General features: G+C 38.1%; 1 protein-coding gene across 1 annotated transcript in view; it reads right to left on the reverse strand.

Annotated features, from left to right (window-relative positions):
• Nucleotides 1–15,570, reverse strand: part of LOC106621726 (MAP/microtubule affinity-regulating kinase 4) — a 60,709-nt gene that overhangs the window by 23,390 nt on the left and 21,749 nt on the right. The window lies entirely within an intron of this gene.

A 15,570-nucleotide genomic window follows, 5' to 3' on the forward strand; every position in this document is an offset into this window, starting at 1 on the left:
AGATCCTGCCAATGAATAAGTTGCTGTGGGATCTAGAGAAGAAGGGGGTACATGTTGTGGCCTACGCTGACGATGTGGCAGTATCGGTTAGAGGTAAATTCCCTAATACTCTCGCAAACCTTAGGCAAAAGATCCTGGACGATATAAACCGTTGGGCTGTATCGTGCGGATTAAACTTAAATGCTGGTAAGACAGAGCTAGTATTGTTTACCAGAAAGCATAACACTCCAGTAGTTACGGCGCAAGTACTAAATGGTTGCGAACTAACAATTGGAGATAAGGCAAGCTACCTAGGACTAATCTTAGACAGGAAGCTTTAATGGAAACAAAACTTGGATGCTAGGGTGAAGAAAGCAGCCACAGCACTCTACACTTGTAAAAGGATGGTGGGCTCCAAATGGGGGCTAACGCCTCGGATAGCTTATTGGTTCTATACAGCAGTTGTCAGACCAATCATGACATACGGTATATTGGTATGGTGGCCAATAATGGAAAGCACTTAGAACAACGCCAAGTCAGGCTCTAAACGTCATTATACATTTACTGCCAACAGAACTGTTCTCTCAGACTAAGGGAATCCTCCCAATTAGTCGCCTGAAACAAGGGGCATTCTAGAATACTTAGATCTACCCAAAACCACGAATTTCTACAATCCAATAGAATTGAAGTTAAATTCCGTCCACAATGCTGCCTTCCCCACCAGAGAGAAGTGGGAAAGGGACTAGGTGGACAGGAATCCAGGAATATAGGAATTAGCATCTACACGGATGGATCCAAACTAGATAATCGAGTGAGAGGTGGTGTCTTCTTCGCAACTTTAGACACCAAAATCGCCTTTCGCTTACCAGACCACTGCAGTGTTTTCCAGGCGGAGATCACAGCAATCAAAGAAAGCCTTGTTGTATTGACAAAAAGTGTGCTCACAACAAGGAGCATATATATTTATACGGATAGCCAAGCGGCCTTGAAATCACTCAAGTCTCCTATGGTCTCAACAAAGATAGTCAAAGAATGTCTTGATCTATTAGAGGATCTAACATCCTACTTCACGATAATCCTGCAATGGGTTCCAGGGCATAGTGATATCCCTGGTAACTGCGAAGTAGGTGAACTGGCCAGAACAGGCACCGAGTTACAATTAACCCCTGAAAAAGAGGGCATTTTTATGCCCCTGGCAACTTGCAAACACTTAATCAGCGAACATGCTATAAATATAGCAGAGTCAATAACCTGCTCAACCAGTAGACTAACGTGGCAGGAATGGAGCGTGAGTCGTACAAACCGACTATTAAAATTCTAAAGGAATGATATAAGAACTCTGATTGGGGTACTAACAGGTCACTGTCTAATTGGCAGACATGCCAGCAGGCTAGGTGTACTTTACAACGACTATTGTAAAAGCTGTCAAGAAGTAGAGGAAGAGGAGACTGTAAAGCATCTTCTATGCGAATGTAAAGCTCTATATAGGAAAAGAATCGCAACTATCGGTAGTGGATTTCTTGACGACGTATCAGAAGTTGCTAATATAAAATTATTTATACTGATGAGCTTCATCAGGAGCACAGGTTGGTTCAGAGAGGAGACGATAGAGTGAGAAAACATTAGTCCCGGTGGTATCACAATGGGTCTTCTATAGGCCTAGGTGCGTCGTTAGACAGCCACTCTACCTACCTACCTATTACTGCACAAAAGCTACTTCTATGTGATCAATAAATTCATCAGAGCAATAAAAATGCAAAAATATGAGATTTTCAAGAGCAAATATTTGAAGCATTGAAAATTATCGCAAATCAGCTGTCAACGCTGGTTGATGAGTTTTACTAAAATACCAGCTTGAGCGTAAAAGCCTTATCAGCACTTTTGACCTCGTTCTTGACATACTCACTTACATACTTGCCGAGATATGTATTACATACTCGTATATGCCAACATTTGAATATGAGTAGAATGCAAATGTATTCACGTAAATGTACTTGTACATATGAACAATCGTACAATTGGTATATACATATTTATACAGAAATTTGGTTTATGGTCACATTAGGGGCAATGGTGAGTTTTGCATTCAAAAAAGTAGAAAATCGTGTTAAAGAGAACTGCGAAAAGTGCTACAACGCCCCAGCCCTGCGCCAAGGTGTCTGCAACAGTCCGCCAAAGAAAAACCGCAAACTTAAAAAGCGCTTTACTTTCGCTGGGTCACGATACAACCATACATACTTATATACAGTTAAAATGCTCACGTGTCCGCTTGAATCCATTTGCACGTTGGACGTTGTCGCATTCTTGGGATAGTTTTCGCTTTCTTTAAGCCACTTAAGCTGTCCAAAACCACAGCCAACTAATAAAATGTGTAAAGCATTGTATTTCCTTGCTTTTATGTAAGTGGCCAGCGAAATGTGTACTGAAGCAATTTTCACAGTTTTCGCCACACATAAGCTGCAAGCTTCTTCTACTCAAAGAATTGCCAAAAAGAGAAATATTTTGTACATTGTGTACAAAAACAAAAACAGCGTTATGCGCTTTTCATACAACTTTTCTGAAATATCTTCATTTCATTTATAAATTACTACACGCTTATTAAGATAACCTCGATGTTAGGCTTCTTTCACAACACTAAACCGTAGTTACTTACTTTGGAACTACGCTGAAGCAAGTAGAAGGGCTTACGACTTAATTTTTTTAATAAGATAACAATTGTTAAATGCAGAAAGGCAAGTAATTTTTGTGTTGCTTTTCAATAATCGTAACTAACAATATAGTGCAATTGAAATCGCAATTTATTTTGAGAGGAAATTTGGAAAATATTCTTAAAATCAGACGACTTGTTGTTAATGGTAAAATTTTATCCAGCTAGGTTTTACGCTGGATGGGTAACAAACTCAAAACTTATTTTTCGAAAATATCTTCGCTGCAGTTTCAGCTCTAAAATACCAAATAAGCCATAGAAAAAGTTTGATTTCCGATAAACAACAATTTCTGCAAGGTATTTATATGAAAAAGTTGAAGTTAGTATCCATATAAGGGAAAACTTCCTTATGAATTTAATCGTGGTAAAAAATCGCTGAGAGGAAGAAAATGCACAAAGGAAGGCGTTGTATGGACAGGCCGTGTAAATTAAATACTCATACAGTTTATGTTAAACAAGAAAAACCGTTAACTTCGATTGCACCGAAGCTTTTTCACCCTTCACAAATATATGTACGAACCAAAATTCCTTACAAAAACTTACATTCGATGTTCAGTTTTTAGTCAGCTTTATACTATATAGATTCGATATCGGTGATTCCGACAAATGACGGACTTGGTAAATCGACTCAGCTCGTTACGCTGATCATTATATATACATATATGCTATAATGTCAAGATTTATTACCCTGTTCAGGGTATAAAAATGTCATAAAATTAAAGTAAAGAGTTATTGTTGTAGGCGTGTGGTTGTCCATGAGGTAATACTTTTCTCGGAGTTTGCCTTTTTGACAGCTGTTACTTGATTTATACTCAGTTTGTTGTGCCAGGGTGGCTCACGTATCGTTTTACAAAAATAAACCGTGATTTTGGCGGCACTCCCCCGAGTAGATGGATGGTGGTTAAACATGTTTGCCGAATCTGAAAGTATCAGAAGATTCGTATGTTCGTGTTCAAGAAACAATGGCGGCTGTTGCATCGTCGATTAAGGCAAATCCAAAATTTTCGACTCGCAACTTATCGGCGGAACTTGGAGTTAGTAGACGGCAATTACAATGGACAATTCATGATGACTTATATCTGTTTCCGTACAAAGTTCAAATAACAAGCCGGTTAAATCCTCTACATTTGCCTATTCGCCTCGAATTTCGCCAAAATGATTGAAGTGGCCGAAGAGGACAATAACTTGATAAATTGCTTATTTATGCCTGATGAGGCCCATTTTAATCTAAACGGAAATGTAAACAAGCAAAATTGCAGAAATAATTCCCGAGACGGAACTTCACCCAGAACGAGTCACTGTGTGGTGCGCAGTTTCATCAAGGTGTATTTTCGGGCCATACTTCTTTTAATAAAACGGTGTAACAGTAACTGTCAATAGGCACCGTTATTTAAAGAGGTTGGATGAGTTTGTTCACCCAAAACTGCACCGAAGACGTATCCCTTTCAATAGCGTTTGGATCCAGCAAGAAGGAGCAACTGCACATATTGCCAGACTCGTTACTGCGGAGCTCCAACGAAAATTTGAAAATAAATTAATATCCGCTGACTCCCAAGGTCACCTACAAGTATTTTTAATTGTTGCTATGGAATGATAGTATTGAATCTGTTAACAAAATATGATACTATACCGTCTTGATATTGGTAAATATGCGGTATATTTTTAAGCGTTTTAATTGGCTTATTCATGGACAAACTTGAAAATCAATTTTACTATGAATGACTAGAGAATCTAAATCCTATTACAGCGTAGACGTCATCTAAGACGTGGCAAAACGATGCCTAAATCCCAATCAAAAACTATATACGTAGGCCAACGGCTCGCAACTACTTAAGATAAATGATTTATTATGGAAAAGGACAAACTACTTTATAATTAATTTAAAATTTAAATACAATTTAAAGTTACCACGTGCCAATTTTCATTTATTCAGTTCCGCTTCGGCGCTTCAAAAACAGGCGAATGTCTAATGTTCGGTGACATTATCCCTTTGAACTCAGGAGTTCTGGAAATGTGCACGTACACAACCGCACGCAAAAATTTTGTCGTAAATAAAGGAAATAAGAGAAGTGAACAGAGCATCCGTCGTTCCACAATAACTGAAGCCACAAATTTCCGTTTGGTTGCCAACAACAAGTAAGTGTTGGTGTAAGTTGAGAACAAATTATTGGAATCGGCTGTCAAAAAAAGGAAGCATGACAGTAAAAGCTTTGCCAAATATATGGCAAATATCACAAATATGTTTTAACCACATAGGTGGTGTAGAAGCAGCAAACTAGGTAAAATTTATTAAATATAAAAAAATTAATTGCGAGACTAAGGGGATATGCTGATTTCTTGTTGACTTTAATTTTTGTGTTTAATTATGAGCTTTTAATTATATTTTTGTTTAATCTCTATTCTTTGTGTGCATTAACCAAAATATCCCTATTATGTATCGCGATTAGCGGAGGTACAGTAGTCGCAAGGTAGCATTACAACAAAATTTGTATTATGCATGGCAACCGAGTTATCTTCACCAAATTTGGCAGGGATTATCATCCAAGCCATCGCACCAATATTCGAAGGAATTGTTCAGATCGGATTGCTAGAGCATACAGCTGCTATAAAAACTGACCAATCAAAATCATCTTTTTATACTCTTTTATGCTATGTATGAAAAAATGTCGCTGTGAAGGGTATTATTGCTTTGGTGCAACTAAAGTTAGCGCTTTTCCTTTTTTTATTTAGTTACGAACGTCTCCAGTTGAAAAAATAAACAAATTGATACTCAAAATATCGTTTTTCCATATACTTTTTTGTGAAACTGTATTTTATAAATACTGAACGACAAGCCCAAGCCGAGCTTAACAATCTATGCGATATTCACCGTTATCAATGTTTGAATGTAGTACATCTTGATAGGTTTACAAAGTGTTAATTTCGTTTGTCGAGAGACCTATACCTCATTCACCTGCTTAATCCGTAGTAGCTTTAGTTGCCAGAGTTCGCCGTTTATTACACGTTCCATGATAGCCTAGAAGTTGGAAACACTAGGCTAATGCTGACTGACTGACCGAAGGACTTCGTTATATAGAAAATCAGCAATGGAAAACAGGTAACCGGTTGACAATTGGACAGGTTATCAGTTACTCGGTTACCAGTTAACTTCACTTTCTTGTATATAGATAAATATGTGTAGATAAAGAAAGAGGATTAAAAGAATGTTACAGGATGTGTCATACCAGTGTCGATTTTAGGAACTAAAAAGGTATAAACTAACATAACAACTACAACAAAAGCAAAAAAATGAGCGCATTGAAACGTGGCGAAGACAATTTTTCAACTTTTAAGCAGCAATAAACGTGCCAAACGAATACACACTTTGTGGAGTCGTGTATATATAATATTATGTACATTTGGGGTCACCACACGTGCTGCTGGCCCATTCGCAACATTGCACGTAATCTTTTAGCAATAATGTATTTAATTCCAAAGTTCAATGCAGCACGTAAACACACAAACGTATCCACACACATACACGTACAGTGTGTGTCAGTGTAAATTTCATATTGTGGCGCTATGAACTTTTCATTTAGAGGCATTAAAGAGGCTGTTCGCCCGCTCGCGTAATGTAATATTAATTTTGCCGGTGAACACACGCTAACCACAGCAGCCCCAAACAAGCGAACTTGAGCGGGTGTGCGGGTAAGCGTGCGCAAATTCAAATATACAAGTACATACTTGTATATACTAAAGTATACTCGTATGTCCGCAAGTATATCGTATATGTGTGTATGTGCTTACAGCACCACATCGTGACTAAAGGCTGAAAGGTCGGACTTGCCACCAAAGCATATTTGTGACAAACAAATTTAATAACTATTCATACACCCCGGAAACTTTAAAGCACTTTATTTATTGTGTACTTCAAAAATGCCTATGATATACAATATATTGACTAGTTTATTAATATCGCTTTTTCATATTTTTATTCTCTCGCAATATGTTGCTACAGTGTATTATAGTTTTGTTCACCTAACGGTTGTTTGTAACAGCTTAAACTAATCGAGATTTACATGGAGATATATACATATATATGTATTATATTAGAGATCGGGATAAGGACACGTATACATACGTATATATATGTATATATATATGTATATATATATATATATACATATATAAATTATAAATTATAAAGAGTCGTAACGGACCATAACTTTTCCAAGACCCCAGATACCAACTATGTGGACCTCAGGCTTATGACTGATTTTTTAATATCCCAAATATCGGTAATCTGTGAGGTACCTTAAACATTATTTTCTTGAAATAGTCTATAGTGTTGCCTAAAATAGATAACATCGGTTCAATAAATTTCCAAGCCCCATATATCTGATAGAAAGATTTTCGAACTTCCAGTTGAGTTTATACCATTTATAGCGTAAAGACTCTTTAAAAAACGTGGTTTATTGTTGAATATGAATCGAATTAAGCCAAGGGCTAAAGCCTCCTATCCCTAGTATAATGACATCCGTTTATTTGGTTGACTTTGTCCTCTTATATTCACTATGTTAAATAGAAAGAATTTCTCCTGATTATATCAGTGTAAATTGCAAAATATAAAATGTTCGGTTACACCCGAGGTTAGCTTTTCCTTATTTGTTCGTATTAAATTGTTTCAATATATTGATCGCATTAAGAACATGCAATTGTCCCACACACAAACAGAAAATAACTGTAAAACAACCCTTTTGCTGGAATTTCTTTATTCCCTACATTATTATCTGCTACTGTGCCCTGCTTCGCTCTCTGGAAAATAAACCGGAATTGGCACTTTGTCTGTTAACTACTGTTGTGCCACTGGGTCATGGAGTAAATTCGCATAAAAATGCTTACTTGTGCCTTCACATATAACAATCATATTTGCACTGAAACTGTTTTGCTTTTTTGCAACAGCAGCGACACTTACACACTCTCAAGCAGCTGCGCGGAAAGCGCAAAAAATCACACTTTCGCATGAAAATGGTGCAACATCCCGGCGGACAAGTCCGTTGCACACTTGCAATACAGCTACAACTTAGATATATGTACGTTAGAAAGTGTGTGCGTCACTGTAGTTACAACAGCAATGGATGCCTGACGAAACTGCTGGTACTCTTTGTGTTAGTAGCATCGCCACTTTGGTACAAAGGCATATAAACATATGTACAATACATATACATATTTAATGCAGCTCTCGACTCTACAAGCATTGGAGGATGGCGAATCGAATAAAAAAATTATTCGATTGGTAATATATTGAAAAAGGTAACAACACTTTAAAGTAATGTGCACATAGTCTCTAGTCTTGAATTCAACTGGATGACTTTGTGTTTGTTCTCTTATATTATGTAAATTTTTTGAGAAAAGAGCAGAGCAAAGATAGCGAGCAGAGAAATGGCAAATCGGATACAGTTTGTGTTGCGCCAGTGGCAATTTAATTTAATATTAAACAAGAAAAAACATTAAATTGGAATGCACCGAAGCTATAATACTCTTCACAAATACAAAGGTTCCTTACAAAAACTTGATTCCGATTGTTCAGTTATATGACAGCTATATGATATACTGATCTGATGTGAACAATTTCTTCGGAGAACACATTGTTGCCTCAAACAATAAATCATGCCTAATTTCGTGAAGATGTCTCGTCAAATGAAAAGGTTTTCCATGCAAGCACTTGATTCCGAACGTTGAGTTAATATGGCAGTTATATACTCTAGTGTAGTGCTCTCATGAACAAATTTCGTGAAGATATTACGTCAAATAAAAAATGTTCTTATACAAGCACTTGATTCCGAATGCGCTACGAAAAGTTACCTTTAATTAATTGATTTTATCGTTGGCTATATGGCATGTAGCGCCGCCTTGTAGGAACCACATCGCTCACATCAACATCCTCCAATTCAAGCACGAAAAAGTCATAAATCATGACTCTATAGCGTTTTGAATTGACTGTAACATTATGGCCGGCTTGATTTCTTATGGACCAATGATTCCGTCTACCCATAGAGCACGACAATTATGTTTATTAACATACTCATTCAACCAAAAGTGAGATTCATAGCGGGATAAAATTTTCTTGCGAAAATCGGGATCGGTGGCCATCTCTTTTTGGGCCCATTCACCGACCGTACAACACGCATGGTCGTTCGGATTCAGTTCTTGCACGAGTTGGAATTTGTAGGCCCGCAAACTCAAATCCTTCAGCAAAATCTTACATAAAGTGGGTAGGCACAGCTCCGATTGTTGCGCGCTATGGCGAATGGATTCATTCGGGTCTTCTTTGATACTCCACAGAGTGTCTTCGGTACGCACTGTATGGCGTCTCTGGGGATGCGCATTATCCATTAGAATTTCCACATGGTACGAGACCGATCCTTGGTTGCTTGAGTTGAAGACTTTGCTGGGCGATTATGTCGACCTCTAATTTTGAAATAATTATAAATACTCGTACTTGCTCTATTACGACTTCTTCAGTTATTGAACGAACACCTTTGTTCTTGCATTGTACTGCACATAATTCCAAGACACCGAAAAACTTTAAGTAGCCAAATAAAGCGTTTTTTTACAAAAAAGTTCAAAGTGAAAAATTATAACGTCGAACAGAATTAAATATTTTTCGAGTTTCACGCGATCCCCGACGGCGCTAAAAAAGTTCCTACTGTAGTTAATCCGACCTCCTCTAAACAAGTCAAAAATTTACAAAATGGCGACGTTATTAAAAAAATGTTTCATTTTACCCGTTTTGGTCATTTTAGGAACATTTGTCTCCGAGCAATTACTACAGCAAATATGAAAAATGTAGTTTTGAGAAAAACGCTTTTAAAGATAAACTGTTGGATCTGATTGAACTAAACGGCTACATTTTAGAAGGTTGTAAACCCGAAACTAAATGTGGTAATTTAAAATTTTAATAAGTTATTTTTAAAGATATAACCTATCGAAATATGAAAAAATCGTTTATTTATCAATTTCACCCCAGATGTGCCACTTAAAATGACGTCGCGTCAAAATATTATTATAGAAACAGAGTAGTTGAATTAGGGTTGGCCTATCTCTGAGAACAATCTATGACATGCTTTTTATTGATATATATGTCTGTCTTTTCTAAAACTAATTTTTAAAATAAGTAAGTAAGGTGTTCGACAAGACGTTTTGGAAGCTGCCTATTTTTGCACTCTTCCTTGATTTAAAAGTCTAATCATTTCGCTAGGCAGATTTGAGTTGATTTCGTCATATTAAATCTGATAGCGTATTCTTGAAGAATATTCTTCAGTCTACGCTGTGATATTTCACTTTAGATACAGAACAAGTGTTTAATATTTTGTTAACCAGACTTCGAAATGAAAAATGCTTTATACAATTCTTTCCTTCATACGAAAAGTTGAAAAAAATAAAGCCCCTGTCATAAATAGCCACTACATGGTATGTTCGTGAGTGCTCGCCTGAATCAGCTAACTCGTGTGTAGCGTGAGTGCAACAGCTTTTCCATGCATTCAAGGGTGCGGGCGTGCAACAGGACATCTCCGGCCGTCACAGCTGAAGGCTTAAGCTTTGTGGCTTTGTGTGCGGTCGCTTGTTTACAAACAAAGCAGTAACAACAAAAAACCCCCATTGGTTAGAATGTGTGTGGACAATGTCTACAAGGTGAGCGAACGTGTTGCACTAATTGTTGCGTGTAGTTTTCATTGCCTGCGATGGCGCACTCAATCTGACTGTGTGGCAGCCGAAGAGCATGCAGGCAAGTAAGAGTATGGTAGCACACTCGAGTAAGTGATTGCATGTTGCCAGTTATACACCGTTGCATTTATCATCATCATCATCTACAACTATACTATGTGAGTGCATGTGTGCACTATTTGCCGCAATGCTACGGTTGAGTACGAAGGCATTCTCGAGTGTTGGCGTAGGCGTAGCATTTACGCAAAGGTGCCACTTGCCGCAAATTGTTGTTATTCTATTTAAGTAAATTATGTATAATTAGATTTTCGCATTCATATCTGAAATGCCAATGCGTATGAGTCGCATTTAGGGGGTTAGGTGTAGTCAGACAGTAAATTATTTTATTTTATAAAGCAAGTTTCGACTTGACTTGACAGAAATTTGAAAAAAAATTTAATAATTTTAAGAGTAATGGCTGTTTGTGTTAATCCAGTTCAAACCGAAACTCAAGGCAAGGAACATCAGTTATATTTGGAGTTTCATCTAATATCCATTGAAAAAAAGAATAGTTTTATTAACAGATAATCTAGTGCCCGATGTATAAGTAGATGTATCAGTGGCGGGTTCAGAATTTTTTCTGGAGAGGGTTTTACTCAAAACATTTTCCTTCCAACACATTTTATTTAAAATTGATGTTACTTCGTAAATTCTTCTGAATTTCAATTAAAATTATTTTCCGCGCTCTGAGTTTATGATGCAAGTAGTATGATAATTACCGTAAACTAAGCTCCGAAATCCTTGTTATTTTTGGTACTGACTTGAAAGTAAAAATCGGGAATAGAGATAATTTTTTGCATACGTAGAGAATTAAAATGAATAAAAGTTTGTCACTAGCATGAGTGAAGAAAAGAATTAAATACCTAAGTATATCAATTTTATCTTATAAAATAAAATAAATGTTGAAGATTTTTACTGATATTTCCCATAATATAAATTTTTCGTTAATCCTTTATTATTACCGAACTATCATTCTCCGATTTTGGGGGGGTTTTGACACCCAAAGTGACCCAACCAGCCCCCACACGTGTTCATCCGCCTCTGATATATGTATATACATATACATATATATATTATAAATAGATATAGATATAGAGCTAAGCATTACTATGGCGCATTTCTTCAACGCGTGAAGCGAAAGTGATTCAGCAGCAATGCAAGTGAGTGTGCCCACTGCGTGATTCCATAAGAAATCGTGAAAAATTAAAAAAAAAGTATAAACATTACAGCGGTTTATTGTTTTGTTATTTTTAGCTGGCCACGCAAATTTCGCGATTCGCTAATAGTTTATGCTGCATAAATATTTATTTAAGTGGCAAAACAAAATTGTTAAGCACTAAGCATCAGCGCATCGCTGCGCAGTAGCATCAATGTGCGAATTATTAAAATGACCTTGTGCCCGTTTGGCGCCCGCACATTTGTCACTGCCACAAATGGCACTCGTGTGACAAGATGACACAGTGGCAGCGTCGCCGGTGCCACGACACGGCTAATCGCGCTACCCCCTCAATGAAACTGTTTTTATTTGCTTGTATTCTCCTTTTACGTGTGTGTGGGTGTATGTGTATGTGTAAGTCTACACGTACAATTATTAGTTAATAAATTTCATTCTGCCACTTGCTCACTCTTGTGACTTAATTGTGCAGAGCACGTTTTAATACCGAGGTTTCACAAGACAGCGAGTGGGGTCTGTGGTGATGAAGAAAATATCTGGTGAAAAGTAGAAGCATATGTTATGTACATGCAAGTATGGCAGTTAATATGAATAGGGATGAAATAAAGTGCTACATTTTTACATTAGGGTGAGACGGAAATATTAATATTTTAAGAGACACATAACCTTATCCAATTATTGTTGCTGTTTTCATTTTATCGAAATAAAAAAATGTAGTCACGAATTCAGATATTATTGGTTTGACTTTCGAAATAAGATTATATTGGTTTTGTTATCAGAAACAAAGCAAGAGGATAGTTAGTGACAGATTTGAATTTAAGTTAAGAAATTTATTTATATTATTGTTACGATTCAATTTATCTTTATTTCTATAGGGGAAAACATTAGAATAAAAAAAATATATCAAAATTATTGAGGATTTACAAAACGTGATAAACGTAATTTAACATCTAAAAGTCTTTATGCAGTTGATAAAGTTAGATAAATCTGTAAAGTGAGCATGTGCATACATATGTGTACAAACACACAAGAAGACAGCCAAAGGAGAGATTTTTCATGAACTAAAGAAGACACAAACAGGAAGCACTGAAGGATACAAGGAGGACATAGGAAAAATACTAGGCGACCAGGCGCAAATTAGAACACTGCAACAGGAGACAACAGTGGAGGTGAGTGACATGGACGATATCACTACGAAAGAGGATATTGCAGATGCGATCCGTCTTCAAATTAAAGAGTTTAGTCTTTTCAACGACACTTCAATAAAAAGCATCAGAGCGGCCTATGCAGGTACCCAAAAAGCAATGATAAATCTTCCGGTGCAAGAAGCAAAATATCTATTGCAGGCGCAAAAGATAAAGATCGGCTGGACAGTATGCAGAATGAGAGAAAAGCCACAACTGAGGAAATGTTTTAGATGCTTGGAATATGGACACATGGCGAAAGCATGCAACAATACGGAAGACAGGAGTCAGTGCTGTATTAAATGCGGAGAAGCGGGCCACCGGGCCTAAACTTGTACTAACAAACCTTTTTGTACTGCGTGCAAAAACAGTGGGAGAACGAACACTGACCACCAAATAGGAAGCCGAAGATGCCCCATCTTCACAGCAGCATGTAGTAAAACTAAGAAGTGAAGATCCTGCAAATAAACTTGAACCACTGCGAGGCAGCTCAGGATCTCTTAACGCAAACGGCGTATGAAAACAATATTGACGTAGCAATAATTTGTGAACAATATAAAAATAAAGGCACTAACACGTGGATCTCAGATACCACCAATAAGGTTGCAATATGGGCATGTGGAGATAAAGTGATACAAGACAAACCACTCACGCAAAATGCGTACTTCACTCGGGATAAAATATGTAGGATTTATTTTTACAGTTGCTACATACCGCCAAGTATATCGCATACTGACTACGAAAAAATACTGGACGAAGTTGTGAAAGAAGCAATGACAACCACACCTAACATAATTGCAGGGGACTTTAATGTCTGGGCTCTAGAATGGGGAAGCAGAGCCACTAACCGCAGAGGCAGTACATTGCCCAAAGCCTTCGGTCTGCTAGACGTTGTACTGTTGAACAAAGGGACACAAAACACTTTTGAGAAGAAAGGACGTGGCTGACGTGATAAATATCAACAAGGACATGGAACGGCCAAGAAGGAACATCTGCCAACAAAAAATACAGGCCAAAGGATGGAGGATCGGAACACTGGACGAGGATGTTTTCCAATTTATTCTTGACGAAAACCTCAATGAAACTAATGACGTAGACCAGCAGGCCAAACTTCTGGTTCATCATATTACTAAAGCTTGCGATGCCGCCATGATCAAAAAGAAACATACTGCTCGGAGAAAGCCGGCATATTGGTGGAACAGTGAAATCGAAATACTGAGAAGCGATTGTCACAAAGCATGGCGCCTATGTCAGCGGAACCAAGGAAAAGGCGAATATACGGTACTCCGTGACATTTTCAAGAAAAAACGAAGCAAGCTAAAAAAGGCGATAAGACAGAGCAAAAATGCCTGCTCAAAGCTCTATGTGACAAAGTAGACGAGAACCCCTGGGGCGAAGTGTATAAAATCGTAATGTCAAGGTTTGGAGGGGGCAAAGGGCCAGCACCTACCTCTTCCTCATTACTCCAAAAGGTACACACTGTTTCCTACACAAAACCAAGAAAGTAGAGCTCTAAGCCTTGAAGAGCCAGAAGCCACAGATGCGCCAGAGGTCAATGACATGGAAGTACTACAAGCGGTGGAGCGGTTCGGAAATTCTAAAGCGCCAGGACTGGATGGTATTCCAAACAGGGCTCTTAAACTCGCAGTAAAACTTAACACAAATCCATTCACGGCGTTATATACACGATGCTTGCGAGAAGGTGTCCTCCCAAAGATATGGAAAATGCAACGACGAACAAACCGCCAGGGGAACCGAGCTCTTATCGACCACTCTGCATGATCGGTACAATGAAAAAAATCCTGGAGCGACTAATCTGCGCCCGCTTAGAAGATCACCTGGAAAGGGAAACTTGCAGCCTATCCGACAACCAATATGGTTTTCGCAGAAAACGCTCAACCGTTGATGCAATCAAGAAGCTGACAGAGATAGCAGAAAAAGCCATTGAAGGAGATAGGTGAATGTACGGCAAAAAGCAATACTGCGCTGTCATTACTTTCGATGTAAAAAACGCGTTTAATTCGGCCAGCTGGCCCCATATACTGCAATCACTAGAAAACAAGAGGCACTGACAGGCTGCTGCTCTATGAAACAGAAGACGGACCAAAAAAATATAAAGTCACGGGTGGGGTACCACAAGGCTCCGTATTGGGTCCGATCCTGTGGAACGTACTGTATGATAGTATACTGAGTCTCCCGTTGCCTAAAGAAGTAAAGATAATCGGATATGCCGACGACATTGCAGTGACAATAGTAGCTAAAGAACTACACCAAATCCAAAATATATTTAGTGATACAGTACAACAGATAAAGCAGTGGCTAGCAAGCGTAAAACTTCAACTTGCGGAACAAAAAACTGAGGCAGTGCTTCTTACAAGCAGAAAAAAACTGGAGACGATTTCTCTTAGTATAGATGGGCATAACATCTCGACACAAACATCTTTGAAGTATCTGGGGATAATGATAGACGCACGACTAAGTTATAAAGTCCATATCGAGAAAGTCTGCGAAAAAGCCGCCCGTGTGAATGCGGCCCTAAACAGAATAATGGCCAACATTGGAGGACCAAAACAGAGCAGCTCATGGCTAAGGTTAGCTAGTCAATCATAATGTATGCCGTACCTGTATGGGGACCAGCGTTAATACAAAAAACATACGCCAGAATGGCAGAAACGGTATGCCGGTTGAGTGCCATCAGAACCCTCAGTGTATTTCGTACGGTGTCACATGAAGCTGTTAACATTATATCAGGAATAATGCCACCAGATATAATGGCATTG

The sequence above is a fragment of the Bactrocera oleae genome, chromosome 3, assembly GCF_042242935.1.
Source record: "Bactrocera oleae isolate idBacOlea1 chromosome 3, idBacOlea1, whole genome shotgun sequence".
Classification (NCBI taxonomy): Eukaryota; Metazoa; Arthropoda; class Insecta; order Diptera; family Tephritidae; genus Bactrocera; species Bactrocera oleae.